The sequence below is a fragment of the Rattus norvegicus genome, chromosome X (assembly GCF_036323735.1).
Source record: "Rattus norvegicus strain BN/NHsdMcwi chromosome X, GRCr8, whole genome shotgun sequence".
NCBI classification, from domain to species: Eukaryota; Metazoa; Chordata; class Mammalia; order Rodentia; family Muridae; genus Rattus; species Rattus norvegicus.
In genome coordinates, this window is record NC_086039.1 from 59930972 (window position 1) to 59937057 (window position 6086).

Sequence of the window (6086 nt, forward strand, 5' to 3'; positions counted from 1 at the left end):
TTAAGAGCAGCATGTTGAGTTTTGACTTCTGATCTCACTAGGCTCAAGTTCCATAGTCTATCCCAATGTCTGTACGACACTTCATTATAACATATGTGATATATCTATAACATGATGCAGATATATGGCTGTAACATATGATGGCACAGAATGAGTCTTCAATAAACGTTTTGGCAATAAATAAACAATTTCACCAAGTGAAAATACACAAGTCTGAAAAAAACTTCATGAAAAGACCACCCCTTATTTAGCAATGGAAGCTTTCTGTGAACACAAAAGCAAGAATTAAAATAGCTTGCTCCAAACTATAAGTGGTTTTCATACTAGATGATGGGGAAGCTCTGATGTTTTATCCCTCAAAGCTATTGTTTAAATTTTAGAGTGTGTTGTATTTTAGAATACAGTAAATGAATATAATACTAACTTAGGCAATTCCAAAACTGTGCCCGGGGTATGAGGTGTTTACTAAAGAATCCATTCTCAATACTAAAGGAAGGGTTTTTGAACATTATACTGAACTCCTCTAACAGAATACAATCATTGATTATCCTTCTAATCCTTGTTTTCATAATAGAAATTCAAAAACAGGATAGGGCCTTTTGAACTCCTTTACTTGTCTGAACAACAATTGCTATGGAAATTAATACCTTTACAAAGCGTCTTGATTTGTCCCATAGATGTGGTTCATCTAACATTGTTGACATTATGCAAAACAAGCCTACAGATAATATAAAAGTTGTCTACAGATAATATAAAAATGATCCTACTTTTTTCAATCAATAGTGACTCATCACTGTTTCCTAGAATTAGAAAAGTCTTAGCTATATAAAACACATTTACCAACTTCAGTTAAGTCAACATCAGGATTTATCAAAATTCTCCATTGAAATTTTTAAAAATCTTTACTTTTAGGTACTATAAAAATAATGTACTAATCAACTGATATATGTGGCCAATTCCACAAAGTTGGGAAGAAAACACTTGTACAGTTAAATTTCAAATCTTAAATACTTAATCCTTTATTTAACCTGACTCTTTAAAGAGTATCAATGCTTTTGGTTACCAACTGTAAATAATACAGGTTCACATAATTCTAGTCCATTTAGTCCATCTGTCTGTCATGGTGAACAGCTCTTGTCAGAATCAGCAGGATAGCACATGCATCATCCCATTGTCACCTTGACTCTAGTAGTAGCCCTCATAAGAAGCATAAAAGGGTCGGTCTCTGGCTGGCCATCTCTATCTGCAGAAAAGTCTCCAGCAATCAAATCTATTATCTGAGGAAACTCTTCACTGTTCTACAATCACAGTTCGAAGCTCATCTTTATTGATCATCACTGAAGCAATTGCTCCATCGTTAAACGCAAAAGATGTTCCTCCATCCACAACCATGCAGGCATCCCAACACCAAGAACGAACACAAATTTTGTGGAGAAACAACACTGACGGCTGCTTGAGAAAACTCTGTTTGCTATTGGCTCTTGAATAATGAAAAGTACTTTTGGTTCTTCTGGACTATAGAGCAGTGATTCGTTATATTCGTTTGTTACTTTTTCTTTGTTCCAATTCTTTGTTCAATGGAAGAGTCAGATTTCCTTGTCGTCTGGCAAAATTTAAAACATCTTCAAGGGCCTGCGCTGCAACCCTGTTAATATTGAAGGACCAGGCCTTCGATCCTATTCCAGGACACAAATTGAGCCCTGAACTCTTCTGCTTCTCCCATGGGCCATCATCAACTGAAATTTCATAGTTAGAAGCCTTGGATGACAGGCTCTCCCCAATGAAGACTTTGTTGAGTGCTCTCACTGGCAGAAGCTGAGGTCCTGAAGCCTCAGATCTTTCATCATTCACTCTTTCGATGTTAAAGGCTTGACTGTGCTGATTCAAGCTCAGCTGCTGTTCGTGAATGTCCACGGGAGTGGGGTTGATGACGATCCCTTCCAGATATAACCTGATCTGCTGCCTCCATAACCACCTGAACTCACCACGCAAGAACTTCTGTAAGGCTTTGGGAAAGGAATGTGTGTATCGCACAGGCAGACATAAATGACCTTCAGACTGGTCCTGATCAATGTTGACCCAATGACAAGTTTAAGTCTGTCCAGAAATTACTGCCGGTCAGAAGCATCATGCCAACACCTCCTGTGGCTATGACAGCATCTGCCCATCTAACAGTCTCTTCATTGTACTCTCTCTGCTTTACCAGGTGCACCTCAATCCCTTTATCCCATAAACTATCAATTATGTGTTCTACATTTTTGGTGTGGATATGATGTCGCTCAAGTAACCCACTGTAGCTTGAGCCTTCTTTTTCTTCTTTCTTTATTAACTTGAGTATTTCTTATTTACATTTCGATTGTTATTCCCTTTCCCGGTTTCCTGGCCAACATCCCCCTAACCTCTCCACCTCCACTTCTATATGGGTGTTCCCCTCCCCATCTTCCCCCAATTACCGCCCTCTCCCGAAAAATCACGTTCACTGGGGGTTCAGTCTTAGCAGGATCAAGGGCTTCCCCTTCCACTGGTGCTCTTACTAGGCTATTCATTGCTACCTATGAGGTTGGAGCCCAGGGTCAGTCCATGTATAGTCTTTGGGTAGTGGCTTAGTCCCTGGAAGCTCTGGTTGATTGGCATTGTTGTTCATATGGGGTCTCAAGCCCATTCAAGCTCTTTCAGTCCTTTCTAGGATTCCTTCAACAGGGGTCCTGTTCTCAGTTCAGTGGTTTGCTGCTGGCATTTGCCTATGTATTTGCTGTATTCTGGCTGTGTCTCTCAGGCAAGATCTACATCCAGCTCCTGTCAGTCTGCACTTCTTTGCTTCATCCATCTTGTCTAATTGGGTGGCTGTATATGTATGGGCCACATGTGGGGCAGGCTCTAGATGGGTGTTCCTTCAGTCTCTGTTTTAAAGTTTGCATCCCAAGGGTATTCTTGCTCCCCTTTTAAAGGAGTGAAGGATTCGCATTTTGGTCATCCTTCTTGAGTTTCATGTGTGGGTACCATGTGTGTTTTTCTGTGTATTAAACCATCCCTTCCTGCCTGGGATGAAGTCTACTTGATCATGGTGTATGATTGTTTTGATGTTCTCTTGGATTCGGTTTCCCAGAATTTTATTAAGTATTTTTGCATCAATATTCATAAGGGAAATTGGTCTGAAGTTCTCTTTCTTTTTTGGGTCTTTGTGTGATTTAGTTATAAGAGTAATTGTGGTTTCATAGAAGGAATTTGGTAGTGCTCCATCTGTTGCAATTTTGTGGAATAGTTTGAAAAGTATTGGTATGAGGTCTTCTATGAAGGTCTGATAGAATTCTGCACTAAACCCATCTGGACCTGGGTTCTTTTTGGTTAGGAGACCTTTAATGACTGCTTCTATTTCATTAGGAGTTATGGGGTTGTTTAAATGGTTCATCTGTTCCTGATTTAACTTCAGTTCCTGGTATCTGTCTAAGAAATTGTTCATTTCCTGCAGATTTTCAGGTTTTGTTGAAAATAGGCTTTTGTAGTAGGATCTGATGATTTTTTGAATTTCCTCTGAATCTGTAGTTACGTCTCCCTTTTCATTTCCGGTTTTTTGTTAATTTGGACACACTCTCTGTGTCCTCTCGTTAGTCTGGCTAAGAGTTTATCTATCTTGTTGATTTTCTCAAAGAACCAATTTTTGGTTCTGTTGATTCTTTCTATGGTCCTTTTTGTTTCTACTTGGTTGATTTTAGCTCTGAGTTTGATTATTTCCTGCCTTCTACTCCTCCTGGGTGTATTTGCTTCTTTTTCTTCTAGAGCTCTTAGGTGTACTGTCAAGCTGCTGACATATGCTCTCTCCTGTTTCTTTCTGCAGGCACTCAGAGCTATGAGTTTTCCTCTTAGCACAGCTTTCATTGTGTCCCATAAGTTTGGGTATGTTGTACCTTCATTTTCATTAAATTCTAAGACGTCTTTAATTTCTTTCTTTATTTCTTGACCAAATTGTCATTGAGTAGATCTTTGTTCAACTTCCATATATATGTGGGCTTTCTGTCATTTTTTTGTTATTGAAGTCCAGCCTTAATCTGTGGTGATCTAGTAGGATGCACGGGATTATTTCTATCTTTCTATATCTGTTGATCCAGTTTTGTGACCGATTATATGGTTATTTCTGGAAAAGGTACTATGTGGTGCTTAGAATAAGGTATATCCTTTTGTTTTCAGATGAAATGTTTTCTAACTATTTGTTCAGCCCATTTGCTTCATAACTTCTTTTAGTTTCTCTATATCTCCATTTAATTCTGTTTCCATGATCTTTCCATTGATGAGAGTGGGGTGTTGAAATATCCTCCTGTTATTGTGTGAGTTGCAGTCTATGATTAGAGGTTTAGCAAGGTTTCTTTTATGAATGTAGGTGCCCTTGCATTTGGAGCACAGACATTTAAGATTGAGAGTTCATCTTGGAGGATTTTTCCTTTGATGAATATAACGTGTCCTTCCTTACCTTTTTTGATGACTTTTGGTTGAAAGGCGATTTTATTCGATGATGTTAAAGTGATATTCGACCTTGTTTATTTGAATCTTTTGCTTGGAAAATTGTTTTCCAGCCTTTTATTTTGAGGTAGTGTCTGTCTTTGTCTTTATGGTGTGTTTTCTGTATGCAGCAAAATGCAGGGACCTCTTTATATATCCAGTCTGTTAGTCTATGTCTTTTTATTGGGGAATTGAGCCCATTGATGTTAAGAGATATTAAGGAATAATGATTTTTGTTCCTGTTATTTTAAATGTTAGAGGAGGAATTATATATGTATCTCTTCTTCTTCTTCTTCTTCTTCTTCTTCTTCTTCTTCTTCTTCTCCTCCTCCTCCTCCTCCTCCTCCTCCTCCTCCTCCTCCTCCTCCTCCTCCTCCTCCTCCTTCTTCTTCTTCTTCTTCTTCTTCTTCTTCTTCTTCTTCTTCTTCTTCGCAAGGAGATTACTTCCCTGCTTTTTATAGGGTATAGTTATCCTCCCTGTGTTGGAGTTTTCCATCTATTATCCTTTGTCGGGCTGGATTTGTAGAAAGATATTGCATAAATTTAATTTTGTCATGGAATATCTTGATTTCTCTATCTATATTAATTGAGAGTTTTACTGGATGTAGTAGCCTGGGCTGGCATTTATGTACTCTTAGGATCTGTATGACAGCTGCCCAGCATCTTCTGCTTTTATAGTCTCTGGTGAGAAGTCTGGTGTTATTCTTATAGGTCTGACTTTATATGTTACTTGACCTTTTTCCCTTACTGCTTTTAATATTCTTTCTTCATTTTGTACATTTAGTGTTTCGACTATTATATGATGGGAGGAATTTCTTTTCTAGTCTAATCTCTTTGGAGTTCTGTAGGCTTCTTGTACGTGTATGAGCATCTCTTTCCTTAGATTAGGGAAGTTTTCTTCTATGATTTTGTTATTTTATTATTTTCACTTGTCATTTAGACTTGGGTACCTAGAAGGCATTTTCTCAAAGTAATCAAAGGGATCCTGCCACTTCAAGCAAAACAGCTAATAGTATCAATAGCCAATGGGAAAAATTAGTTTTCATGCAACCAAAAATCTAAAATATGGAAATCTTGCAGATGATTATAAAAACTTGAGTGAATCTTGATATTTTGAGTTTACTGATGAGAATGGTAGTGTTATTCATGAAAATAGTTTCATATTATAAAGTGTAGTGTGATTGAACCAAATGTTTCCTAATACAAAATACCACATATGCAAAAGATACTCAAACTGTCAGACATATCAATGCATCTTCATATAGTATACTGCAAAATATCCATTAACAGAGATTCATATTACCTAAAACATCAATTATTGTCCCGCGCGACCTCTCGCCAGCAAGAATACAAGGGGACACACGAATCCTTCTGTAGCCAAAATGCTTATTATTTATTAATAATAGAGGGCGGCGGGCGGGCGCCAGCATGGTGCAGCTTATATACACCCTAGCGCGGCGCATCCACACCTGATTGGTTGCTTACCCATGATCTCATTAGGCACGCCCCAGAGTGGGCAAAGACCTGGCACGAAGGCACTCTTGCACATGCGCACACAGTTAACTTCCTGAAAGGAAGTCAGCTGGCGCAGT

At 38.4% G+C, this 6086-nt stretch overlaps 1 pseudogene; it reads right to left on the bottom strand.

Annotated features, from left to right (window-relative positions):
- Positions 1–1290: 1290 nt before the first annotated feature.
- Positions 1291–3849, bottom strand: Nadk2-ps1 (NAD kinase 2, mitochondrial, pseudogene 1; annotated as a pseudogene).
- Between the last annotated feature and the right edge of the window lie 2237 nt (positions 3850–6086).